Raw genomic sequence first — 25,780 nt, 5'->3', positions numbered from 1 at the left:
TACATTACATGGCAATGCAATGCACAGTTGCTGAAGTTGAACCAAAATGAGCTTGTCATCTGGCTTCTGCAACTTTTAACATGAAAAATCCAATGAGGAGAAGAAAAGCAAAGCCAAAGAGTCCATCCCAAAATCCGACAAACAAGCAAAATGAACAAAAAGCATTGAATTCAATTCTTTCTGATTTTAGAAACTGCATTAAAGAAGGGGTGCACCGGTCCTGGAGATACTGCAATACCAGGTCAATGCGTGGAGTGGACAGAGCAAGCTCTTTTTCCATCTCCCTGTTCTAAAAATCCATTTAATATATGGTCCCCAGATAGGGGACGTATCAGATATTAAACTGATAAGAACAGATACTACACTTGATCTTAGCCAAAAGGCCGAGAAGCGATAACCAGAATTGGTTTCCGACTACGATGCCACCCAAGGATTCTGAAAAGTCCATTTGTGGAGATGGCCACCTGGACTCCCGTTAAGAAGACATGCTGTCAACCTCTAGATCCCTCACATGCCTGCACTTTTCGGCTTGCTGCTGCTGCAATCCACGCGTTTTAGATCTGCATAACTCCACCTCTTTTAGCACAGTACCCTCAACCCCCGGCTGTTCCCACCCGCCTCAACACCGTTGGAAGGGAGGAGAACCAATTAAGGCGGGGGGGGGGGTGGAACGAGCAGCTGTCTACCCTTAGCAGGAGGGTTGCTGATTAATTACCTCTCCTGCTGCTGCTGCTGCTGGCTGTCCAGCAGCAGACTGAAGGTGGCTGCTGCTGTGCGCAGGTATCTAAAGGCTCAGAGCCTATTATGACACGCGCAGCCAGCGTTCCATTGCCACATTCCGTCTACTGCAGGCGGGATACCTGGATGGCTGAATGTCACTGAGAAGCTCACAGAGACCGCCATAAGCAACAGTTTAAAAGAATGCCACAGACTAATCAACCAAACTTTTTGGGTTGGTTTCTCTTTTATAGTCTGCAGGCATTAAATGAAAGAAGTCAGTGTTCCAGCAGAGGGAGACAACGTTTCAGAAAAGGCATTGTAGCAAACCAAAAAAGAAATTTTAAGCGCAGCAGAGTAACCAGCTCACATACCTGTTAGCTCAGGTGAGTTTAAAAGGCTGCTGTTGATAACAAGGGCATTTGCTAAATAGATGGTGTGTGTGCAACAATATACTGAAAGGTCAATTATATTGTGCAGCTTATCTCACCACCTGTAGTTATTTAGGTGAAAGCTCCAAAATGCTTGCCTAATATGTCTGTTTATCCAAAAGGAAGTATAGAGGGAGAGCTAGATAGATAGCATTGCATTACATTACATTACATGGCAATGCAATGCACAGTTGCTGAAGTTGAACCAAAATGAGCTTGTCATCTGGCTTCTGCAACTTTTAACATGAAAAATCCAATGAGGAGAAGAAAAGCAAAGCCAAAGAGTCCATCCCAAAATCCGACAAACAAGCAAAATGAACAAAAAGCATTGAATTCAATTCTTTCTGATTTTAGAAACTGCATTAAAGAAGGGGTGCACCGGTCCTGGAGATACTGCAATACCAGGTCAATGCGTGGAGTGGACAGAGCAAGCTCTTTTTCCATCTCCCTGTTCTAAAAATCCATTTAATATATGGTCCCCAGATAGGGGACGTATCAGATATTAAACTGATAAGAACAGATACTACACTTGATCTTAGCCAAAAGGCCGAGAAGCGATAACCAGAATTGGTTTCCGACTACGGTGCCACCCAAGGATTCTGAAAAGTCCATTTGTGGAGATGGCCACCTGGACTCCCGTTAAGAAGACATGCTGTCAACCTCTAGATCCCTCACATGCCTGCACTTTTCGGCTTGCTGCTGCTGCAATCCACGCGTTTTAGATCTGCATAACTCCACCTCTTTTAGCACAGTACCCTCAACCCCCGGCTGTTCCCACCCGCCTCAACACCGTTGGAAGGGAGGAGAACCAATTAAGGCGGGGGGGGGGGGGGGTGGAACGAGCAGCTGTCTACCCTTAGCAGGAGGGTTGCTGATTAATTACCTCTCCTGCTGCTGCTGCTGCTAGCTGTCCAGCAGCAGACTGAAGGTGGCTGCTGCTGTGCGCAGGTATATAAAGGCTCAGAGCCTATTATGACACGCGCAGCCAGCGTTCCATTGCCACATTCCGTCTACTGCAGGCGGGATACCTGGATGGCTGAATGTCACTGAGAAGCTCACAGAGACCGCCATAAGCAACAGTTTAAAAGAATGCCACAGACTAATCAACCAAACTTTTTGGGTTGGTTTCTCTTTTATAGTCTGCAGGCATTAAATGAAAGAAGTCAGTGTTCCAGCAGAGGGAGACAACGTTTCAGAAAAGGCATTGTAGCAAACCAAAAAAGAAATTTTAAGCGCAGCAGAGTAACCAGCTCACATACCTGTTAGCTCAGGTGAGTTTAAAAGGCTGCTGTTGATAACAAGGGCATTTGCTAAATAGATGGTGTGTGTGCAACAATATACTGAAAGGTCAATTATATTGTGCAGCTTATCTCACCACCTGTAGTTATTTAGGTGAAAGCTCCAAAATGCTTGCCTAATATGTCTGTTTATCCAAAAGGAAGTATAGAGGGAGAGCTAGATAGATAGCATTGCATTACATTACATTACATGGCAATGCAATGCACAGTTGCTGAAGTTGAACCAAAATGAGCTTGTCATCTGGCTTCTGCAACTTTTAACATGAAAAATCCAATGAGGAGAAGAAAAGCAAAGCCAAAGAGTCCATCCCAAAATCCGACAAACAAGCAAAATGAACAAAAAGCATTGAATTCAATTCTTTCTGATTTTAGAAACTGCATTAAAGAAGGGGTGCACCGGTCCTGGAGATACTGCAATACCAGGTCAATGCGTGGAGTGGACAGAGCAAGCTCTTTTTCCATCTCCCTGTTCTAAAAATCCATTTAATATATGGTCCCCAGATAGGGGACGTATCAGATATTAAACTGATAAGAACAGATACTACACTTGATCTTAGCCAAAAGGCCGAGAAGCGATAACCAGAATTGGTTTCCGACTACGGTGCCACCCAAGGATTCTGAAAAGTCCATTTGTGGAGATGGCCACCTGGACTCCCGTTAAGAAGACATGCTGTCAACCTCTAGATCCCTCACATGCCTGCACTTTTCGGCTTGCTGCTGCTGCAATCCACGCGTTTTAGATCTGCATAACTCCACCTCTTTTAGCACAGTACCCTCAACCCCCGGCTGTTCCCACCCGCCTCAACACCGTTGGAAGGGAGGAGAACCAATTAAGGCGGGGGGGGGGGGTGGAACGAGCAGCTGTCTACCCTTAGCAGGAGGGTTGCTGATTAATTACCTCTCCTGCTGCTGCTGCTGCTGGCTGTCCAGCAGCAGACTGAAGGTGGCTGCTGCTGTGCGCAGGTATATAAAGGCTCAGAGCCTATTATGACACGCGCAGCCAGCGTTCCATTGCCACATTCCGTCTACTGCAGGCGGGATACCTGGATGGCTGAATGTCACTGAGAAGCTCACAGAGACCGCCATAAGCAACAGTTTAAAAGAATGCCACAGACTAATCAACCAAACTTTTTGGGTTGGTTTCTCTTTTATAGTCTGCAGGCATTAAATGAAAGAAGTCAGTGTTCCAGCAGAGGGAGACAACGTTTCAGAAAAGGCATTGTAGCAAACCAAAAAAGAAATTTTAAGCGCAGCAGAGTAACCAGCTCACATACCTGTTAGCTCAGGTGAGTTTAAAAGGCTGCTGTTGATAACAAGGGCATTTGCTAAATAGATGGTGTGTGTGCAACAATATACTGAAAGGTCAATTATATTGTGCAGCTTATCTCACCACCTGTAGTTATTTAGGTGAAAGCTCCAAAATGCTTGCCTAATATGTCTGTTTATCCAAAAGGAAGTATAGAGGGAGAGCTAGATAGATAGCATTGCATTACATTACATTACATGGCAATGCAATGCACAGTTGCTGAAGTTGAACCAAAATGAGCTTGTCATCTGGCTTCTGCAACTTTTAACATGAAAAATCCAATGAGGAGAAGAAAAGCAAAGCCAAAGAGTCCATCCCAAAATCCGACAAACAAGCAAAATGAACAAAAAGCATTGAATTCAATTCTTTCTGATTTTAGAAACTGCATTAAAGAAGGGGTGCACCGGTCCTGGAGATACTGCAATACCAGGTCAATGCGTGGAGTGGACAGAGCAAGCTCTTTTTCCTTCTCCCTGTTCTAAAAATCCATTTAATATATGGTCCCCAGATAGGGGACGTATCAGATATTAAACTGATAAGAACAGATACTACACTTGATCTTAGCCAAAAGGCCGAGAAGCGATAACCAGAATTGGTTTCCGACTACGGTGCCATCCAAGGATTCTGAAAAGTCCATTTGTGGAGATGGCCACCTGGACTCCCGTTAAGAAGACATGCTGTCAACCTCTAGATCCCTCACATGCCTGCACTTTTCGGCTTGCTGCTGCTGCAATCCACGCGTTTTAGATCTGCATAACTCCACCTCTTTTAGCACAGTACCCTCAACCCCCGGCTATTCCCACCCGCCTCAACACCGTTGGAAGGGAGGAGAACCAATTAAGGCGGGGGGGGGGGGGGGTGGAACGAGCAGCTGTCTACCCTTAGCAGGAGGGTTGCTGATTAATTACCTCTCCTGCTGCTGCTGCTGCTGGCTGTCCAGCAGCAGACTGAAGGTGGCTGCTGCTGTGCGCAGGTATATAAAGGCTCAGAGCCTATTATGACACGCGCAGCCAGCGTTCCATTGCCACATTCCGTCTACTGCAGGCGGGATACCTGGATGGCTGAATGTCACTGAGAAGCTCACAGAGACCGCCATAAGCAACAGTTTAAAAGAATGCCACAGACTAATCAACCAAACTTTTTGGGTTGGTTTCTCTTTTATAGTCTGCAGGCATTAAATGAAAGAAGTCAGTGTTCCAGCAGAGGGAGACAACGTTTCAGAAAAGGCATTGTAGCAAACCAAAAAATAAATTTTAAGCGCAGCAGAGTAACCAGCTCACATACCTGTTAGCTCAGGTGAGTTTAAAAGGCTGCTGTTGATAACAAGGGCATTTGCTAAATAGATGGTGTGTGTGCAACAATATACTGAAAGGTCAATTATATTGTGCAGCTTATCTCACCACCTGTAGTTATTTAGGTGAAAGCTCCAAAATGCTTGCCTAATATGTCTGTTTATCCAAAAGGAAGTATAGAGGGAGAGCTAGATAGATAGCATTGCATTACATTACATTACATGGCAATGCAATGCACAGTTGCTGAAGTTGAACCAAAATGAGCTTGTCATCTGGCTTCTGCAACTTTTAACATGAAAAATCCAATGAGGAGAAGAAAAGCAAAGCCAAAGAGTCCATCCCAAAATCCGACAAACAAGCAAAATGAACAAAAAGCATTGAATTCAATTCTTTCTGATTTTAGAAACTGCATTAAAGAAGGGGTGCACCGGTCCTGGAGATACTGCAATACCAGGTCAATGCGTGGAGTGGACAGAGCAAGCTCTTTTTCCATCTCCCTGTTCTAAAAATCCATTTAATATATGGTCCCCAGATAGGGGACGTATCAGATATTAAACTGATAAGAACAGATACTACACTTGATCTTAGCCAAAAGGCCGAGAAGCGATAACCAGAATTGGTTTCCGACTACGGTGCCACCCAAGGATTCTGAAAAGTCCATTTGTGGAGATGGCCACCTGGACTCCCGTTAAGAAGACATGCTGTCAACCTCTAGATCCCTCACATGCCTGCACTTTTCGGCTTGCTGCTGCTGCAATCCACGCGTTTTAGATCTGCATAACTCCACCTCTTTTAGCACAGTACCCTCAACCCCCGGCTGTTCCCACCCGCCTCAACACCGTTGGAAGGGAGGAGAACCAATTAAGGCGGGGGGGGGGTGGAACGAGCAGCTGTCTACCCTTAGCAGGAGGGTTGCTGATTAATTACCTCTCCTGCTGCTGCTGCTGCTGGCTGTCCAGCAGCAGACTGAAGGTGGCTGCTGCTGTGCGCAGGTATATAAAGGCTCAGAGCCTATTATGACACGCGCAGCCAGCGTTCCATTGCCACATTCCGTCTACTGCAGGCGGGATACCTGGATGGCTGAATGTCACTGAGAAGCTCACAGAGACCGCCATAAGCAACAGTTTAAAAGAATGCCACAGACTAATCAACCAAACTTTTTGGGTTGGTTTCTCTTTTATAGTCTGCAGGCATTAAATGAAAGAAGTCAGTGTTCCAGCAGAGGGAGACAACGTTTCAGAAAAGGCATTGTAGCAAACCAAAAAAGAAATTTTAAGCGCAGCAGAGTAACCAGCTCACATACCTGTTAGCTCAGGTGAGTTTAAAAGGCTGCTGTTGATAACAAGGGCATTTGCTAAATAGATGGTGTGTGTGCAACAATATACTGAAAGGTCAATGCTCCAAAATGCTTGCCTAATATGTCTGTTTATCCAAAAGGAAGTATAGAGGGAGAGCTAGATAGATAGCATTGCATTACATTACATTACATGGCAATGCAATGCACAGTTGCTGAAGTTGAACCAAAATGAGCTTGTCATCTGGCTTCTGCAACTTTTAACATGAAAAATCCAATGAGGAGAAGAAAAGCAAAGCCAAAGAGTTCATCCCAAAATCCGACAAACAAGCAAAATGAACAAAAAGCATTGAATTCAATTCTTTCTGATTTTAGAAACTGCATTAAAGAAGGGGTGCAGCGGTCCTGGAGATACTGCAATACCAGGTCAATGCGTGGAGTGGACAGAGCAAGCTCTTTTTCCATCTCCCTGTTCTAAAAATCCATTTAATATATGGTCCCCAGATAGGGGACGTATCAGATATTAAACTGATAAGAACAGATACTACACTTGATCTTAGCCAAAAGGCCGAGAAGCGATAACCAGAATTGGTTTCCGACTACGGTGCCACCCAAGGATTCTGAAAAGTCCATTTGTGGAGATGGCCACCTGGACTCCCGTTAAGAAGACATGCTGTCAACCTCTAGATCCCTCACATGCCTGCACTTTTCGGCTTGCTGCTGCTGCAATCCACGCGTTTTAGATCTGCATAACTCCACCTCTTTTAGCACAGTACCCTCAACCCCCGGCTGTTCCCACCCGTCTCAACACCGTTGGAAGGGAGGAGAACCAATTAAGGCGGGGGGGGGGGTGGAAGGAGCAGCTGTCTACCCTTAGCAGGAGGGTTGCTGATTAATTACCTCTCCTGCTGCTGCTGGCTGTCCAGCAGCAGACTGAAGGTGGCTGCTGCTGTGCGCAGGTATATAAAGGCTCAGAGCCTATTATGACACGCGCAGCCAGCGTTCCATTGCCACATTCCGTCTACTGCAGGCGGGATACCTGGATGGCTGAATGTCACTGAGAAGCTCACAGAGACCGCCATAAGCAACAGTTTAAAAGAATGCCACAGACTAATCAACCAAACTTTTTGGGTTGGTTTCTCTTTTATAGTCTGCAGGCATTAAATGAAAGAAGTCAGTGTTCCAGCAGAGGGAGACAACGTTTCAGAAAAGGCATTGTAGCAAACCAAAAAAGAAATTTTAAGCGCAGCAGAGTAACCAGCTCACATACCTGTTAGCTCAGGTGAGTTTAAAAGGCTGCTGTTGATAACAAGGGCATTTGCTAAATAGATGGTGTGTGTGCAACAATATACTGAAAGGTCAATTATATTGTGCAGCTTATCTCACCACCTGTAGTTATTTAGGTGAAAGCTCCAAAATGCTTGCCTAATATGTCTGTTTATCCAAAAGGAAGTATAGAGGGAGAGCTAGATAGATAGCATTGCATTACATTACATTACATGGCAATGCAATGCACAGTTGCTGAAGTTGAACCAAAATGAGCTTGTCATCTGGCTTCTGCAATTTTTAACATGAAAAATCCAATGAGGAGAAGAAAAGCAAAGCCAAAGAGTCCATCCCAAAATCCGACAAACAAGCAAAATGAACAAAAAGCATTGAATTCAATTCTTTCTGATTTTAGAAACTGCATTAAAGAAGGGGTGCACCGGTCCTGGAGATACTGCAATACCAGGTCAATGCGTGGAGTGGACAGAGCAAGCTCTTTTTCCATCTCCCTGTTCTAAAAATCCATTTAATATATGGTCCCCAGATAGGGGACGTATCAGATATTAAACTGATAAGAACAGATACTACACTTGATCTTAGCCAAAAGGCCGAGAAGCGATAACCAGAATTGGTTTCCGACTACGGTGCCACCCAAGGATTCTGAAAAGTCCATTTGTGGAGATGGCCACCTGGACTCCCGTTAAGAAGACATGCTGTCAACCTCTAGATCCCTCACATGCCTGCACTTTTCGGCTTGCTGCTGCTGCAATCCACGCGTTTTAGATCTGCATAACTCCACCTCTTTTAGCACAGTACCCTCAACCCCCGGCTGTTCCCACCCGCCTCAACACCGTTGGAAGGGAGGAGAACCAATTAAGGCGGGGGGGGGGGGTGGAACGAGCAGCTGTCTACCCTTAGCAGGAGGGTTGCTGATTAATTACCTCTCCTGCTGCTGCTGCTGCTGGCTGTCCAGCAGCAGACTGAAGGTGGCTGCTGCTGTGCGCAGGTATATAAAGGCTCAGAGCCTATTATGACACGCGCAGCCAGCGTTCCATTGCCACATTCCGTCTACTGCAGGCGGGATACCTGGATGGCTGAATGTCACTGAGAAGCTCACAGAGACCGCCATAAGCAACAGTTTAAAAGAATGCCACAGACTAATCAACCAAACTTTTTGGGTTGGTTTCTCTTTTATAGTCTGCAGGCATTAAATGAAAGAAGTCAGTGTTCCAGCAGAGGGAGACAACGTTTCAGAAAAGGCATTATAGCAAACCAAAAAAGAAATTTTAAGCGCAGCAGAGTAACCAGCTCACATACCTGTTAGCTCAGGTGAGTTTAAAAGGCTGCTGTTGATAACAAGGGCATTTGCTAAATAGATGGTGTGTGTGCAACAATATACTGAAAGGTCAATTATATTGTGCAGCTTATCTCACCACCTGTAGTTATTTAGGTGAAAGCTCCAAAATGCTTGCCTAATATGTCTGTTTATCCAAAAGGAAGTATAGAGGGAGAGCTAGATAGATAGCATTGCATTACATTACATTACATGGCAATGCAATGCACAGTTGCTGAAGTTGAACCAAAATGAGCTTGTCATCTGGCTTCTGCAACTTTTAACATGAAAAATCCAATGAGGAGAAGAAAAGCAAAGCCAAAGAGTCCATCCCAAAATCCGACAAACAAGCAAAATGAACAAAAAGCATTGAATTCAATTCTTTCTGATTTTAGAAACTGCATTAAAGAAGGGGTGCACCGGTCCTGGAGATACTGCAATACCAGGTCAATGCGTGGAGTGGACAGAGCAAGCTCTTTTTCCATCTCCCTGTTCTAAAAATCCATTTAATATATGGTCCCCAGATAGGGGACGTATCAGATATTAAACTGATAAGAACAGATACTACACTTGATCTTAGCCAAAAGGCCGAGAAGCGATAACCAGAATTGGTTTCCGACTATGGTGCCACCCAAGGATTCTGAAAAGTCCATTTGTGGAGATGGCCACCTGGACTCCCGTTAAGAAGACATGCTGTCAACCTCTAGATCCCTCACATGCCTGCACTTTTCGGCTTGCTGCTGCTGCAATCCACGCGTTTTAGATCTGCATAACTCCACCTCTTTTAGCACAGTACCCTCAACCCCCGGCTGTTCCCACCCGCCTCAACACCGTTGGAAGGGAGGAGAACCAATTAAGGCGGGGGGGGGGTGGAACGAGCAGCTGTCTACCCTTAGCAGGAGGGTTGCTGATTAATTACCTCTCCTGCTGCTGCTGCTGCTGGCTGTCCAGCAGCAGACTGAAGGTGGCTGCTGCTGTGCGCAGGTATATAAAGGCTCAGAGCCTATTATGACACGCGCAGCCAGCGTTCCATTGCCACATTCCGTCTACTGCAGGCGGGATACCTGGATGGCTGAATGTCACTGAGAAGCTCACAGAGACCGCCATAAGCAACAGTTTAAAAGAATGCCACAGACTAATCAACCAAACTTTTTGGGTTGGTTTCTCTTTTATAGTCTGCAGGCATTAAATGAAAGAAGTCAGTGTTCCAGCAGAGGGAGACAACGTTTCAGAAAAGGCATTGTAGCAAACCAAAAAAGAAATTTTAAGCGCAGCAGAGTAACCAGCTCACATACCTGTTAGCTCAGGTGAGTTTAAAAGGCTGCTGTTGATAACAAGGGCATTTGCTAAATAGATGGTGTGTGTGCAACAATATACTGAAAGGTCAATTATATTGTGCAGCTTATCTCACCACCTGTAGTTATTTAGGTGAAAGCTCCAAAATGCTTGCCTAATATGTCTGTTTATCCAAAAGGAAGTATAGAGGGAGAGCTAGATAGATAGCATTGCATTACATTACATTACATGGCAATGCAATGCACAGTTGCTGAAGTTGAACCAAAATGAGCTTGTCATCTGGCTTCTGCAACTTTTAACATGAAAAATCCAATGAGGAGAAGAAAAGCAAAGCCAAAGAGTCCATCCCAAAATCCGACAAACAAGCAAAATGAACAAAAAGCATTGAATTCAATTCTTTCTGATTTTAGAAACTGCATTAAAGAAGGGGTGCACCGGTCCTGGAGATACTGCAATACCAGGTCAATGCGTGGAGTGGACAGAGCAAGCTCTTTTTCCATCTCCCTGTTCTAAAAATCCATTTAATATATGGTCCCCAGATAGGGGACGTATCAGATATTAAACTGATAAGAACAGATACTACACTTGATCTTAGCCAAAAGGCCGAGAAGCGATAACCAGAATTGGTTTCCGACTACGATGCCACCCAAGGATTCTGAAAAGTCCATTTGTGGAGATGGCCACCTGGACTCCCGTTAAGAAGACATGCTGTCAACCTCTAGATCCCTCACATGCCTGCACTTTTCGACTTGCTGCTGCTGCAATCCACGCGTTTTAGATCTGCATAACTCCACCTCTTTTAGCACAGTACCCTCAACCCCCGGCTGTTCCCACCCGCCTCAACACCGTTGGAAGGGAGGAGAACCAATTAAGGCGGGGGGGGGGGTGGAACGAGCAGCTGTCTACCCTTAGCAGGAGGGTTGCTGATTAATTACCTCTCCTGCTGCTGCTGCTGCTGGCTGTCCAGCAGCAGACTGAAGGTGGCTGCTGCTGTGCGCAGGTATATAAAGGCTCAGAGCCTATTATGACACGCGCAGCCAGCGTTCCATTGCCACATTCCGTCTACTGCAGGCGGGATACCTGGATGGCTGAATGTCCCTGAGAAGCTCACAGAGACCGCCATAAGCAACAGTTTAAAAGAATGCCACAAACTAATCAACCAAACTTTTTGGGTTGGTTTCTCTTTTATAGTCTGCAGGCATTAAATGAAAGAAGTCAGTGTTCCAGCAGAGGGAGACAACGTTTCAGAAAAGGCATTGTAGCAAACCAAAAAAGAAATTTTAAGCGCAGCAGAGTAACCAGCTCACATACCTGTTAGCTCAGGTGAGTTTAAAAGGCTGCTGTTGATAACAAGGGCATTTGCTAAATAGATGGTGTGTGTGCAACAATATACTGAAAGGTCAATTATATTGTGCAGCTTATCTCACCACCTGTAGTTATTTAGGTGAAAGCTCCAAAATGCTTGCCTAATATGTCTGTTTATCCAAAAGGAAGTATAGAGGGAGAGCTAGATAGATAGCATTGCATTACATTACATTACATGGCAATGCAATGCACAGTTGCTGAAGTTGAACCAAAATGAGCTTGTCATCTGGCTTCTGCAACTTTTAACATGAAAAATCCAATGAGGAGAAGAAAAGCAAAGCCAAAGAGTCCATCCCAAAATCCGACAAACAAGCAAAATGAACAAAAAGCATTGAATTCAATTCTTTCTGATTTTAGAAACTGCATTAAAGAAGGGGTGCACCGGTCCTGGAGATACTGCAATACCAGGTCAATGCGTGGAGTGGACAGAGCAAGCTCTTTTTCCATCTCCCTGTTCTAAAAATCCATTTAATATATGGTCCCCAGATAGGGGACGTATCAGATATTAAACTGATAAGAACAGATACTACACTTGATCTTAGCCAAAAGGCCGAGAAGCGATAACCAGAATTGGTTTCCGACTACGGTGCCACCCAAGGATTCTGAAAAGTCCATTTGTGGAGATGGCCACCTGGACTCCCGTTAAGAAGACATGCTGTCAACCTCTAGATCCCTCACATGCCTGCACTTTTCGGCTTGCTGCTGCTGCAATCCACGCGTTTTAGATCTGCATAACTCCACCTCTTTTAGCACAGTACCCTCAACCCCCGGCTGTTCCCACCCGCCTCAACATCGTTGGAAGGGAGGAGAACCAATTAAGGCGGGGGGGGGGGTGGAACGAGCAGCTGTCTACCCTTAGCAGGAGGGTTGCTGATTAATTACCTCTCCTGCTGCTGCTGCTGCTGGCTGTCCAGCAGCAGACTGAAGGTGGCTGCTGCTGTGCGCAGGTATATAAAGGCTCAGAGCCTATTATGACACGCGCAGCCAGCGTTCCATTGCCACATTCCGTCTACTGCAGGCGGGATACCTGGATGGCTGAATGTCACTGAGAAGCTCACAGAGACCGCCATAAGCAACAGTTTAAAAGAATGCCACAGACTAATCAACCAAACTTTTTGGGTTGGTTTCTCTTTTATAGTCTGCAGGCATTAAATGAAAGAAGTCAGTGTTCCAGCAGAGGGAGACAACGTTTCAGAAAAGGCATTGTAGCAAACCAAAAAAGAAATTTTAAGCGCAGCAGAGTAACCAGCTCACATACCTGTTAGCTCAGGTGAGTTTAAAAGGCTGCTGTTGATAACAAGGGCATTTGCTAAATAGATGGTGTGTGTGCAACAATATACTGAAAGGTCAATTATATTGTGCAGCTTATCTCACCACCTGTAGTTATTTAGGTGAAAGCTCCAAAATGCTTGCCTAATATGTCTGTTTATCCAAAAGGAAGTATAGAGGGAGAGCTAGATAGATAGCATTGCATTACATTACATTACATGGCAATGCAATGCACAGTTGCTGAAGTTGAACCAAAATGAGCTTGTCATCTGGCTTCTGCAACTTTTAACATGAAAAATCCAATGAGGAGAAGAAAAGCAAAGCCAAAGAGTCCATCCCAAAATCCGACAAACAAGCAAAATGAACAAAAAGCATTGAATTCAATTCTTTCTGATTTTAGAAACTGCATTAAAGAAGGGGTGCACCGGTCCTGGAGATACTGCAATACCAGGTCAATGCGTGGAGTGGACAGAGCAAGCTCTTTTTCCATCTCCCTGTTCTAAAAATCCATTTAATATATGGTCCCCAGATAGGGGACGTATCAGATATTAAACTGATAAGAACAGATTTTTTTTTTATCGAAAGCCCGAATTCGTGTACAAAACCCGAGTGCGCTTAAAAAAGTGACAAGTGCCACAAAAAAAGTGCACTAGGATGCTGGTCTTCTTGAAACCCTCTCCAAAAGGAAAAGGGTCCCCCAAACCATTCCCCGTCCCTCCGAGCCAAAAGGCCACAGCGAGGAACAGGGACAAAAAGCCACCTCCAGCCGAAGCCAGAGGCGACCCAATCTTACCCCCAGCACCTGCCCGAGTTCTCACCCGAGCAAGGCACTGGGAGCCAAAGACTGTGCTCCCCTCCCGGAAGAGGGGAGCCAACAATGCTCTCCTCCCGAAAGAGGAGAGCCAGGGGGGTTCAGGGGGGAGCGGAACCTGATGGCCACACACTCCCCCCCTAGACCTGCCAAGAGAGGAACCCGTAAGGGAACCGCATCCCGACAAAATCCTAGTAGGACGTGACACACGTGAATAAGTGGACACACAGTGACAAAGAAATTAAATAAATAGTGAAGGTTTCACAGTATAATACTGCCCGGACCTTCGACCGGGAATTGAAAAATTCCCCATCCTAAGGCCAGAAGGCCCGGAATAAGGGTGTGTGCGAAGAAAGAAAATTTGAAGTGCTTGTGCAAATGTGCCATAAACTCAAGTGGGGTTCCCAATCTCAGTGAGTTAAGGCACCCCAGGGTCACCACTCCTGGGGCACTTCACACTTCGGGCTTTCGATCTTCCCCGGCCCAATGGCGTCGATCCTGGGGGGCCATGCTTTCCACCAGATGACTATATTAGCCACCTGGCGTACTAACAAGCGCCTAAACCCCAGTGTGCATAATGTATCAATCTACTAGGGCGGCCAACATCCAAAACCGCCTTTTCGAAAGATACTACACTTGATCTTAGCCAAAAGGCCGAGAAGCGATAACCAGAATTGGTTTCCGACTACGGTGCCACCCAAGGATTCTGAAAAGTCCATTTGTGCAGATGGCCACCTGGACTCCCGTTAAGAAGACATGCTGTCAACCTCTAGATCCCTCACATGCCTGCACTTTTCGGCTTGCTGCTGCTGCAATCCACGCGTTTTAGATCTGCATAACTCCACCTCTTTTAGCACAGTACCCTCAACCCCCGGCTGTTCCCACCCGCCTCAACACCGTTGGAAGGGAGGAGAACCAATTAAGGCGGGGGGGGGGTGGAACGAGCAGCTGTCTACCCTTAGCAGGAGGGTTGCTGATTAATTACCTCTCCTGCTGCTGCTGCTGCTGGCTGTCCAGCAGCAGACTGAAGGTGGCTGCTGCTGTGCGCAGGTATATAAAGGCTCAGAGCCTATTATGACACGCGCAGCCAGCGTTCCATTGCCACATTCCGTCTACTGCAGGCGGGATACCTGGATGGCTGAATGTCACTGAGAAGCTCACAGAGACCGCCATAAGCAACAGTTTAAAAGAATGCCACAGACTAATCAACCAAACTTTTTGGGTTGGTTTCTCTTTTATAGTCTGCAGGCATTAAATGAAAGAAGTCAGTGTTCCAGCAGAGGGAGACAACGTTTCAGAAAAGGCATTGTAGCAAACCAAAAAAGAAATTTTAAGCGCAGCAGAGTAACCAGCTCACATACCTGTTAGCTCAGGTGAGTTTAAAAGGCTGCTGTTGATAACAAGGGCATTTGCTAAATAGATGGTGTGTGTGCAACAATATACTGAAAGGTCAATTATATTGTGCAGCTTATCTCACCACCTGTAGTTATTTAGGTGAAAGCTCCAAAATGCTTGCCTAATATGTCTGTTTATCCAAAAGGAAGTATAGAGGGAGAGCTAGATAGATAGCATTGCATTACATTACATTACATGGCAATGCAATGCACAGTTGCTGAAGTTGAACCAAAATGAGCTTGTCATCTGGCTTCTGCAACTTTTAACATGAAAAATCCAATGAGGAGAAGAAAAGCAAAGCCAAAGAGTCCATCCCAAAATCCGACAAACAAGCAAAATGAACAAAAAGCATTGAATTCAATTCTTTCTGATTTTAGAAACTGCATTAAAGAAGGGGTGCACCGGTCCTGGAGATACTGCAATACCAGGTCAATGCGTGGAGTGGACAGAGCAAGCTCTTTTTCCATCTCCCTGTTCTAAAAATCCATTTAATATATGGTCCCCAGATAGGGGACGTATCAGATATTAAACTGATAAGAACAGATACTACACTTGATCTTAGCCAAAAGGCCGAGAAGCGATAACCAGAATTGGTTTCCGACTACGGTGCCACCCAAGGATTCTGAAAAGTCCATTTGTGGAGATGGCCACCTGGACTCCCGTTAAGAAGACATGCTGTCAACCTCTAGATCCCTCACATGCCTGCACTTTTCGGCTTGCTGCTGCTGCAATCCACGCGTTTTAGATCTGCATAACTCCACCTCTTTTAGCACAGTACCCTCAACCCCCGGCTGTTCCCACCCGCCTCAACACCGTTGGAAGGGAGGAGAACCAATTAAGGCGGGGGGGGGGGGTGGAACGAGCAGCTGTCTACCCTTAGCAGGAGGGTTGCTGATTAATTACCTCTCCTGCTGCTGCTGCTGCTGGCTGTCCAGCAGCAGACTGAAGGTGGCTGCTGCTGTGCGCAGGTATATAAAGGCTCAGAGCCTATTATGACACGCGCAGCCAGCGTTCCATTGCCACATTCCGTCTACTGCAGGCGGGATACCTGGATGGCTGAATGTCACTGAGAAGCTCACAGAGACCGCCATAAGCAACAGTTTAAAAGAATGCCACAGACTAATCAACCAAACTTTTTGGGTTGGTTTCTCTTTTATAGTCTGCAGGCATTAAATGAAAGAAGTCAGTGTTCCAGCAGAGGGAGACAACGTTTCAGAAAAGGCATTGTAGCAAACCAAAAAAGAAATTTTAAGCGCAGCAGAGTAACCAGCTCACATACCTGTTAGCTCAGGTGAGTTTAAAAGGCTGCTGTTGATAACAAGGGCATTTGCTAAATAGATGGTGTGTGTGCAACAATATACTGAAAGGTCAATTATATTGTGCAGCTTATCTCACCACCTGTAGTTATTTAGGTGAAAGCTCCAAAATGCTTGCCTAATATGTCTGTTTATCCAAAAGGAAGTATAGAGGGAGAGCTAGATAGATAGCATTGCATTACATTACATTACATGGCAATGCAATGCACAGTTGCTGAAGTTGAACCAAAATGAGCTTGTCATCTGGCTTCTGCAACTTTTAACATGAAAAATCCAATGAGGAGAAGAAAAGCAAAGCCAAAGAGTCCATCCCAAAATCCGACAAACAAGGAAAATGAACAAAAAGCATTGAATTCAATTCTTTCTGATTTTAGAAACTGCATTAAAGAAGGGGTGCACCGGTCCTGGAGATACTGCAATACCAGGTCAATGCGTGGAGTGGACAGAGCAAGCTCTTTTTCCATCTCCCTGTTCTAAAAATCCATTTAATATATGGTCCCCAGATAGGGGACGTATCAGATATTAAACTGATAAGAACAGATTTTTTTTTTATCGAAAGCCCGAATTCGTGTACAAAACCCGAGTGCGCTTAAAAAAGTGACAAGTGCCACAAAAAAAGTGCACTAGGATGCTGGTCTTCTTGAAACCCTCTCCAAAAGGAAAAGGGTCCCCCAAACCATTCCCCGTCCCTCCGAGCCAAAAGGCCACAGCGAGGAACAGGGACAAAAAGCCACCTCCAGCCGAAGCCAGAGGCGACCCAATCTTACCCCCAGCACCTGCCCGAGTTCTCACCCGAGCAAGGCACTGGGAGCCAAAGACTGTGCTCCCCTCCCGGAAGAGGGGAGCCAACAATGCTCTCCTCCCGAAAGAGGAGAGCCAGGGGGGTTCAGGGGGGAGCGGAACCTGATGGCCACACACTCCCCCCCTAGACCTGCCAAGAGAGGAACCCGTAAGGGAACCGCATCCCGACAAAATCCTAGTAGGACGTGACACACGTGAATAAGTGGACACACAGTGACAAAGAAATTAAATAAATAGTGAAGGTTTCACAGTATAATACTGCCCGGACATTCGACCGGGAATTGAAAAATTCCCCATCCTAAGGCCAGAAGGCCCGGAATAAGGGTGTGTGCGAAGAAAGAAAATTTGAAGTGCTTGTGCAAATGTGCCATAAACTCAAGTGGGGTTCCCAATCCCAGTGAGTTAAGGCACCCCAGGGTCACCACTCCTGGGGCACTTCACACTTCGGGCTTTCGATCTTCCCCGGCCCAATGGAGTCGATCCTGGGGGGCCATGCTTTCCACCAGATGACTATATTAGCCACCTGGCGTACTAACAAGCGCCTAAACCCCAGTGTGCATAATGTATCAATCTACTAGGGCGGCCAACATCCAAAACCGCCTTTTCGAAAGATACTACACTTGATCTTAGCCAAAAGGCCGAGAAGCGATAACCAGAATTGGTTTCCGACTACGGTGCCACCCAAGGATTCTGAAAAGTCCATTTGTGCAGATGGCCACCTGGACTCCCGTTAAGAAGACATGCTGTCAACCTCTAGATCCCTCACATGCCTGCACTTTTCGGCTTGCTGCTGCTGCAATCCACGCGTTTTAGATCTGCATAACTCCACCTCTTTTAGCACAGTACCCTCAACCCCCGGCTGTTCCCACCCGCCTCAACACCGTTGGAAGGGAGGAGAACCAATTAAGGCGGGGGGGGGGGGTGGAACGAGCAGCTGTCTACCCTTAGCAGGAGGGTTGCTGATTAATTACCTCTCCTGCTGCTGCTGCTGCTGGCTGTCCAGCAGCAGACTGAAGGTGGCTGCTGCTGTGCGCAGGTATATAAAGGCTCAGAGCCTATTATGACACGCGCAGCCAGCGTTCCATTGCCACATTCCGTCTACTGCAGGCGGGATACCTGGATGGCTGAATGTCACTGAGAAGCTCACAGAGACCGCCATAAGCAACAGTTTAAAAGAATGCCACAGACTAATCAACCAAACTTTTTGGGTTGGTTTCTCTTTTATAGTCTGCAGGCATTAAATGAAAGAAGTCAGTGTTCCAGCAGAGGGAGACAACGTTTCAGAAAAGGCATTGTAGCAAACCAAAAAAGAAATTTTAAGCGCAGCAGAGTAACCAGCTCACATACCTGTTAGCTCAGGTGAGTTTAAAAGGCTGCTGTTGATAACAAGGGCATTTGCTAAATAGATGGTGTGTGTGCAACAATATACTGAAAGGTCAATTATATTGTGCAGCTTATCTCACCACCTGTAGTTATTTAGGTGAAAGCTCCAAAATGCTTGCCTAATATGTCTGTTTATCCAAAAGGAAGTATAGAGGGAGAGCTAGATAGATAGCATTGCATTACATTACATTACATGGCAATGCAATGCACAGTTGCTGAAGTTGAACCAAAATGAGCTTGTCATCTGGCTTCTGCAACTTTTAACATGAAAAATCCAATGAGGAGAAGAAAAGCAAAGCCAAAGAGTCCATCCCAAAATCCGACAAACAAGCAAAATGAACAAAAAGCATTGAATTCAATTCTTTCTGATTTTAGAAACTGCATTAAAGAAGGGGTGCACCGGTCCTGGAGATACTGCAATACCAGGTCAATGCGTGGAGTGGACAGAGCAAGCTCTTTTTCCATCTCCCTGTTCTAAAAATCCATTTAATATATGGTCCCCAGATAGGGGACGTATCAGATATTAAACTGATAAGAACAGATACTACACTTGATCTTAGCCAAAAGGCCGAGAAGCGATAACCAGAATTGGTTTCCGACTACGGTGCCACCCAAGGATTCTGAAAAGTCCATTTGTGGAGATGGCCACCTGGACTCCCGTTAAGAAGACATGCTGTCAACCTCTAGATCCCTCACATGCCTGCACTTTTCGGCTTGCTGCTGCTGCAATCCACGCGTTTTAGATCTGCATAACTCCACCTCTTTTAGCACAGTACCCTCAACCCCCGGCTGTTCCCACCCGCCTCAACACCGTTGGAAGGGAGGAGAACCAATTAAGGCGGGGGGGGGGGGGGGTGGAACGAGCAGCTGTCTACCCTTAGCAGGAGGGTTGCTGATTAATTACCTCTCCTGCTGCTGCTGCTGCTGGCTGTCCAGCAGCAGACTGAAGGTGGCTGCTGCTGTGCGCAGGTATATAAAGGCTCAGAGCCTATTATGACACGCGCAGCCAGCGTTCCATTGCCACATTCCGTCTACTGCAGGCGGGATACCTGGATGGCTGAATGTCACTGAGAAGCTCACAGAGACCGCCATAAGCAACAGTTTAAAAGAATGCCACAGACTAATCAACCAAACTATTTGGGTTGGTTTCTCTTTTATAGTCTGCAGGCATTAAATGAAAGAAGTCAGTGTTCCAGCAGAGGGAGACAACGTTTCAGAAAAGGCATTGTAGCAAACCAAAAAAGAAATTTTAAGCGCAGCAGAGTAACCAGCTCACATACCTGTTAGCTCAGGTGAGTTTAAAAGGCTGCTGTTGATAACAAGGGCATTTGCTAAATAGATGGTGTGTGTGCAACAATATACTGAAAGGTCAATTATATTGTGCAGCTTATCTCACCACCTGTAGTTATTTAGGTGAAAGCTCCAAAATGCTTGCCTAATATGTCTGTTTATCCAAAAGGAAGTATAGAGGGAGAGCTAGATAGATAGCATTGCATTACATTACATTACATGGCAATGCAATGCACAGTTGCTGAAGTTGAACCAAAATGAGCTTGTCATCTGGCTTCTGCAACTTTTAACATGAAAAATCCAATGAGGAGAAGAAAAGCAAAGCCAAAGAGTCCATCCCAAAATCCGACAAACAAGCAAAATTAACAAAAAGCATTGAATTCAATTCTTTCTGATTTTAGAAACTGCATTAAAGAAGGGGTGCACCGGTCCTGGAGATACTGCAATACCAGGTCAATGCGTGGAGTGGACAGAGCAAGCTCTTTTTCCATCTCCCTGTTCTAAAAATCCATTTAATATATGGTCCCCAGATAGGGGACGTATCAGATATTAAACTGATAAGAACAGATACTACACTTGATCTTAGCCAAAAGGCCGAGAAGCGATAACCAGAATTGGTTTCCGACTACGGTGCCACCCAAGGATTCTGAAAAGTCCATTTGTGGAGATGGCCACCTGGACTCCCGTTAAGAAGACATGCTGTCAACCTCTAGATCCCTCACATGCCTGCACTTTTCGGCTTGCTGCTGCTGCAATCCACGCGTTTTAGATCTGCATAACTCCACCTCTTTTAGCACAGTACCCCCAACCCCCGGCTGTTCCCACCCGCCTCAACACCGTTGGAAGGGAGGAGAACCAATTAAGGCGGGGGGGGGGTGGAACGAGCAGCTGTCTACCCTTAGCAGGAGGGTTGCTGATTAATTACCTCTCCTGCTGCTGCTGCTGCTGGCTGTCCAGCAGCAGACTGAAGGTGGCTGCTGCTGTGCGCAGGTATATAAAGGCTCAGAGCCTATTATGACACGCGCAGCCAGCGTTCCATTGCCACATTCCGTCTACTGCAGGCGGGATACCTGAATGGCTGAATGTCACTGAGAAGCTCACAGAGACCGCCATAAGCAACAGTTTAAAAGAATGCCACAGACTAATCAACCAAACTTTTTGGGTTGGTTTCTCTTTTATATTCTGCAGGCATTAAATGAAAGAAGTCAGTGTTCCAGCAGAGGGAGACAACGTTTCAGAAAAGGCATTGTAGCAAACCAAAAAAGAAATTTTAAGCGCAGCAGAGTAACCAGCTCACATACCTGTTAGCTCAGGTGAGTTTAAAAGGCTGCTGTTGATAACAAGGGCATTTGCTAAATAGATGGTGTGTGTGCAACAATATACTGAAAGGTCAATTATATTGTGCAGCTTATCTCACCACCTGTAGTTATTTAGGTGAAAGCTCCAAAATGCTTGCCTAATATGTCTGTTTATCCAAAAGGAAGTATAGAGGGAGAGCTAGATAGATAGCATTGCATTACATTACATTACATGGCAATGCAATGCACAGTTGCTGAAGTTGAACCAAAATGAGCTTGTCATCTGGCTTCTGCAACTTTTAACATGAAAAATCCAATGAGGAGAAGAAAAGCAAAGCCAAAGAGTCCATCCCAAAATCCGACAAACAAGCAAAATGAACAAAAAGCATTGAATTCAATTCTTTCTGATTTTAGAAACTGCATTAAAGAAGGGGTGCACCGGTCCTGGAGATACTGCAATACCAGGTCAATGCGTGGAGTGGACAGAGCAAGCTCTTTTTCCATCTCCCTGTTCTAAAAATCCATTTAATATATTGTCCCCAGATAGGGGACGTATCAGATATTAAACTGATAAGAACAGATACTACACTTGATCTTAGCCAAAAGGCCGAGAAGCGATAACCAGAATTGGTTTCCGACTACGGTGCCACCCAAGGATTCTGAAAAGTCCATTTGTGGAGATGGCCACCTGGACTCCCGTTAAGAAGACATGCTGTCAACCTCTAGATCCCTCACATGCCTGCACTTTTCGGCTTGCTGCTGCTGCAATCCACGCGTTTTAGATCTGCATAACTCCACCTCTTTTAGCACAGTACCCTCAACCCCCGGCTGTTCCCACCCGCCTCAACACCGTTGGAAGGGAGGAGAACCAATTAAGGCGGGGGGGGGGGTGGAACGAGCAGCTGTCTACCCTTAGCAGGAGGGTTGCTGATTAATTACCTCTCCTGCTGCTGCTGCTGCTGGCTGTCCAGCAGCAGACTGAAGGTGGCTGCTGCTGTGCGCAGGTATATAAAGGCTCAGAGCCTATTATGACACGCACAGCCAACGTTCCATTGCCACATTCCGTCTACTGCAGGCGGGATACCTGGATGGCTGAATGTCACTGAGAAGCTCACAGAGACCGCCATAAGCAACAGTTTAAAAGAATGCCACAGACTAATCAACCAAACTTTTTGGGTTGGTTTCTCTTTTATAGTCTGCAGGCATTAAATGAAAGAAGTCAGTGTTCCAGCAGAGGGAGACAACGTTTCAGAAAAGGCATTGTAGCAAACCAAAAAAGAAATTTTAAGCGCAGCAGAGTAACCAGCTCACATACCTGTTAGCTCAGGTGAGTTTAAAAGGCTGCTGTTGATAACAAGGGCATTTGCTAAATAGATGGTGTGTGTGCAACAATATACTGAAAGGTCAATTATATTGTGCAGCTTATCTCACCACCTGTAGTTATTTAGGTGAAAGCTCCAAAATGCTTGCCTAATATGTCTGTTTATCCAAAAGGAAGTATAGAGGGAGAGCTAGATAGATAGCATTGCATTACATTACATTACATGGCAATGCAATGCACAGTTGCTGAAGTTGAACCAAAATGAGCTTGTCATCTGGCTTCTGCAACTTTAACATGAAAAATCCAATGAGGAGAAGAAAAGCAAAGCCAAAGAGTCCATCCCAAAATCCGACAAACAAGCAAAATGAACAAAAAGCATTGAATTCAATTCTTTCTGATTTTAGAAACTGCATTAAAGAAGGGGTGCACCGGTCCTGGAGATACTGCAATACCAGGTCAATGCGTGGAGTGGACAGAGCAAGCTCTTTTTCCATCTCCCTGTTCTAAAAATCCATTTAATATATGGTCCTCAGATAGGGGACGTATCAGATATTAAACTGATAAGAACAGATACTACACTTGATCTTAGCCAAAAGGCCGAGAAGCGATAACCAGAATTGGTTTCCGACTACGGTGCCACCCAAGGATTCTGAAAAGTCCATTTGTGGAGATGGCCACCTGGACTCCCGTTAAGAAGACATGCTGTCAACCTCTAGATCCCTCACATGCCTGCACTTTTCGGCTTGCTGCTGCTGCAATCCACGCATTTTAGATCTGCATAACTCCACCTCTTTTAGCACAGTACCCTCAACCCCCGGCTGTTCCCACCCGCCTCAACACCGTTGGAAGGGAGGAGAACCAATTAAGGCGGGGGGGGGGTGGAACGAGCAGCTGTCTACCCTTAGCAGGAGGGTTGCTGATTAATTACCTCTCCTGCTGCTGCTGCTGCTGGCTGTCCAGCAGCAGACTGAAGGTGGCTGCTGCTGTGCGCAGGTATATAAAGGCTCAGAGCCTATTATGACACGCGCAGCCAGCGTTCCATTGCCACATTCCGTCTACTGCAGGCGGGATACCTGGATGGCTGAATGTCACTGAGAAGCTCACAGAGACCGCCATAAGCAACAGTTTAAAAGAATGCCACAGACTAATCAACCAAACTTTTTGGGTTGGTTTCTCTTTTATATTCTGCAGGCATTAAATGAAAGAAGTCAGTGTTCCAGCAGAGGGAGACAACGTTTCAGAAAAGGCATTGTAGCAAACCAAAAAAGAAATTTTAAGCGCAGCAGAGTAACCAGCTCACATACCTGTTAGCTCAGGTGAGTTTAAAAGGCTGCTGTTGATAACAAGGGCATTTGCTAAATAGATGGTGTGTGTGCAACAATATACTGAAAGGTCAATTATATTGTGCAGCTTATCTCACCACCTGTAGTTATTTAGGTGAAAGCTCCAAAATGCTTGCCTAATATGTCTGTTTATCCAAAAGGAAGTATAGAGGGAGAGCTAGATAGATAGCATTGCATTACATTACATTACATGGCAATGCAATGCACAGTTGCTGAAGTTGAACCAAAATGAGCTTGTCATCTGGCTTCTGCAACTTTTAACATGAAAAATCCAATGAGGAGAAGAAAAGCAAAGCCAAAGAGTCCATCCCAAAATCCGACAAACAAGCAAAATGAACAAAAAGCATTGAATTCAATTCTTTCTGATTTTAGAAACTGCATTAAAGAAGGGGTGCACCGGTCCTGGAGATACTGCAATACCAGGTCAATGCGTGGAGTGGACAGAGCAAGCTCTTTTTCCATCTCCCTGTTCTAAAAATCCATTTAATATATTGTCCCCAGATAGGGGACGTATCAGATATTAAACTGATAAGAACAGATACTACACTTGATCTTAGCCAAAAGGCCGAGAAGCGATAACCAGAATTGGTTTCCGACTACGGTGCCACCCAAGGATTCTGAAAAGTCCATTTGTGGAGATGGCCACCTGGACTCCCGTTAAGAAGACATGCTGTCAACCTCTAGATCCCTCACATGCCTGCACTTTTCGGCTTGCTGCTGCTGCAATCCACGCGTTTTAGATCTGCATAACTCCACCTCTTTTAGCACAGTACCCTCAACCCCCGGCTGTTCCCACCCGCCTCAACACCGTTGGAAGGGAGGAGAACCAATTAAGGCGGGGGGGGGGGTGGAACGAGCAGCTGTCTACCCTTAGCAGGAGGGTTGCTGATTAATTACCTCTCCTGCTGCTGCTGCTGCTGGCTGTCCAGCAGCAGACTGAAGGTGGCTGCTGCTGTGCGCAGGTATATAAAGGCTCAGAGCCTATTATGACACGCGCAGCCAGCGTTCCATTGCCACATTCCGTCTACTGCAGGCGGGATACCTGGATGGCTGAATGTCACTGAGAAGCTCACAGAGACCGCCATAAGCAACAGTTTAAAAGAATGCCACAGACTAATCAACCAAACTTTTTGGGTTGGTTTCTCTTTTATAGTCTGCAGGCATTAAATGAAAGAAGTCAGTGTTCCAGCAGAGGGAGACAACGTTTCAGAAAAGGCATTGTAGCAAACCAAAAAAGAAATTTTAAGCGCAGCAGAGTAACCAGCTCACATACCTGTTAGCTCAGGTGAGTTTAAAAGGCTGCTGTTGATAACAAGGGCATTTGCTAAATAGATGGTGTGTGTGCAACAATATACTGAAAGGTCAATTATATTGTGCAGCTTATCTCACCACCTGTAGTTATTTAGGTGAAAGCTCCAAAATGCTTGCCTAATATGTCTGTTTATCCAAAAGGAAGTATAGAGGGAGAGCTAGATAGATAGCATTGCATTACATTACATTACATGGCAATGCAATGCACAGTTGCTGAAGTTGAACCAAAATGAGCTTGTCATCTGGCTTCTGCAACTTTAACATGAAAAATCCAATGAGGAGAAGAAAAGCAAAGCCAAAGAGTCCATCCCAAAATCCGACAAACAAGCAAAATGAACAAAAAGCATTGAATTCAATTCTTTCTGATTTTAGAAACTGCATTAAAGAAGGGGTGCACCGGTCCTGGAGATACTGCAATACCAGGTCAATGCGTGGAGTGGACAGAGCACGCTCTTTTTCCATCTCCCTGTTCTAAAAATCCATTTAATATATGGTCCTCAGATAGGGGACGTATCAGATATTAAACTGATAAGAACAGATACTACACTTGATCTTAGCCAAAAGGCCGAGAAGCGATAACCAGAATTGGTTTCCGACTACGGTGCCACCCAAGGATTCTGAAAAGTCCATTTGTGGAGATGGCC

The 25,780-nt window shown here is 45.6% G+C and overlaps 19 non-coding genes and 2 pseudogenes across 19 annotated transcripts; all 21 read right to left on the bottom strand.

Moving 5' to 3' along the window:
* Positions 1–204: 204 nt before the first annotated feature.
* On the bottom strand, positions 205–395 carry LOC141205270 (U2 spliceosomal RNA). The gene has a single exon (XR_012276040.1). It is a non-coding gene; the product is annotated as a U2 spliceosomal RNA (small nuclear RNA).
* A 1,121-nt stretch (positions 396–1,516) lies between these two features.
* LOC141205259 (U2 spliceosomal RNA) lies at positions 1,517–1,707 on the bottom strand. The gene has a single exon (XR_012276029.1). It is a non-coding gene; the product is annotated as a U2 spliceosomal RNA (small nuclear RNA).
* Positions 1,708–2,832: 1,125 nt separating this feature from the next.
* On the bottom strand, positions 2,833–3,023 carry LOC141205248 (U2 spliceosomal RNA). Its single transcript, XR_012276018.1, has one exon. It is a non-coding gene; the product is annotated as a U2 spliceosomal RNA (small nuclear RNA).
* Positions 3,024–4,145: 1,122 nt separating this feature from the next.
* Positions 4,146–4,336, bottom strand: LOC141205342 (U2 spliceosomal RNA). Its single transcript, XR_012276109.1, has one exon. It is a non-coding gene; the product is annotated as a U2 spliceosomal RNA (small nuclear RNA).
* A 1,125-nt stretch (positions 4,337–5,461) lies between these two features.
* On the bottom strand, positions 5,462–5,652 carry LOC141205235 (U2 spliceosomal RNA). The gene has a single exon (XR_012276006.1). It is a non-coding gene; the product is annotated as a U2 spliceosomal RNA (small nuclear RNA).
* A 1,075-nt stretch (positions 5,653–6,727) lies between these two features.
* Positions 6,728–6,918, bottom strand: LOC141205400 (U2 spliceosomal RNA). Its single transcript, XR_012276167.1, has one exon. It is a non-coding gene; the product is annotated as a U2 spliceosomal RNA (small nuclear RNA).
* Positions 6,919–8,033: 1,115 nt separating this feature from the next.
* LOC141205224 (U2 spliceosomal RNA) lies at positions 8,034–8,224 on the bottom strand. The gene has a single exon (XR_012275995.1). It is a non-coding gene; the product is annotated as a U2 spliceosomal RNA (small nuclear RNA).
* A 1,122-nt stretch (positions 8,225–9,346) lies between these two features.
* Positions 9,347–9,537, bottom strand: LOC141205212 (U2 spliceosomal RNA). The gene has a single exon (XR_012275984.1). It is a non-coding gene; the product is annotated as a U2 spliceosomal RNA (small nuclear RNA).
* A 1,120-nt stretch (positions 9,538–10,657) lies between these two features.
* On the bottom strand, positions 10,658–10,848 carry LOC141205201 (U2 spliceosomal RNA). Its single transcript, XR_012275973.1, has one exon. It is a non-coding gene; the product is annotated as a U2 spliceosomal RNA (small nuclear RNA).
* Positions 10,849–11,969: 1,121 nt separating this feature from the next.
* LOC141205189 (U2 spliceosomal RNA) lies at positions 11,970–12,160 on the bottom strand. The gene has a single exon (XR_012275962.1). It is a non-coding gene; the product is annotated as a U2 spliceosomal RNA (small nuclear RNA).
* Positions 12,161–13,281: 1,121 nt separating this feature from the next.
* On the bottom strand, positions 13,282–13,463 carry LOC141205457 (U2 spliceosomal RNA). The gene has a single exon (XR_012276222.1). It is a non-coding gene; the product is annotated as a U2 spliceosomal RNA (small nuclear RNA).
* A 789-nt stretch (positions 13,464–14,252) lies between these two features.
* LOC141205524 (U2 spliceosomal RNA) lies at positions 14,253–14,344 on the bottom strand (annotated as a pseudogene).
* A 1,120-nt stretch (positions 14,345–15,464) lies between these two features.
* LOC141205177 (U2 spliceosomal RNA) lies at positions 15,465–15,655 on the bottom strand. Its single transcript, XR_012275951.1, has one exon. It is a non-coding gene; the product is annotated as a U2 spliceosomal RNA (small nuclear RNA).
* A 1,122-nt stretch (positions 15,656–16,777) lies between these two features.
* On the bottom strand, positions 16,778–16,959 carry LOC141205456 (U2 spliceosomal RNA). The gene has a single exon (XR_012276221.1). It is a non-coding gene; the product is annotated as a U2 spliceosomal RNA (small nuclear RNA).
* Positions 16,960–17,748: 789 nt separating this feature from the next.
* LOC141205523 (U2 spliceosomal RNA) lies at positions 17,749–17,840 on the bottom strand (annotated as a pseudogene).
* Positions 17,841–18,962: 1,122 nt separating this feature from the next.
* Positions 18,963–19,153, bottom strand: LOC141205166 (U2 spliceosomal RNA). The gene has a single exon (XR_012275940.1). It is a non-coding gene; the product is annotated as a U2 spliceosomal RNA (small nuclear RNA).
* Positions 19,154–20,278: 1,125 nt separating this feature from the next.
* On the bottom strand, positions 20,279–20,469 carry LOC141205155 (U2 spliceosomal RNA). The gene has a single exon (XR_012275929.1). It is a non-coding gene; the product is annotated as a U2 spliceosomal RNA (small nuclear RNA).
* Positions 20,470–21,589: 1,120 nt separating this feature from the next.
* Positions 21,590–21,780, bottom strand: LOC141205032 (U2 spliceosomal RNA). The gene has a single exon (XR_012275807.1). It is a non-coding gene; the product is annotated as a U2 spliceosomal RNA (small nuclear RNA).
* A 1,120-nt stretch (positions 21,781–22,900) lies between these two features.
* LOC141205393 (U2 spliceosomal RNA) lies at positions 22,901–23,091 on the bottom strand. Its single transcript, XR_012276160.1, has one exon. It is a non-coding gene; the product is annotated as a U2 spliceosomal RNA (small nuclear RNA).
* Positions 23,092–24,211: 1,120 nt separating this feature from the next.
* On the bottom strand, positions 24,212–24,402 carry LOC141205019 (U2 spliceosomal RNA). The gene has a single exon (XR_012275796.1). It is a non-coding gene; the product is annotated as a U2 spliceosomal RNA (small nuclear RNA).
* Positions 24,403–25,522: 1,120 nt separating this feature from the next.
* On the bottom strand, positions 25,523–25,713 carry LOC141205414 (U2 spliceosomal RNA). The gene has a single exon (XR_012276180.1). It is a non-coding gene; the product is annotated as a U2 spliceosomal RNA (small nuclear RNA).
* Between the last annotated feature and the right edge of the window lie 67 nt (positions 25,714–25,780).

Source organism: Phyllobates terribilis, unplaced genomic scaffold (genome assembly GCF_046119375.1).
Source record: "Phyllobates terribilis strain yellow unplaced genomic scaffold, ASM4611937v1 Scaffold_138__1_contigs__length_4804227, whole genome shotgun sequence".
Lineage (NCBI taxonomy): Eukaryota > Metazoa > Chordata > Amphibia > Anura > Dendrobatidae > Phyllobates > Phyllobates terribilis.
The sequence above is the reverse complement of the archived record's forward strand: the minus strand, read 5'-3'. Positions and strand labels throughout refer to the sequence as shown.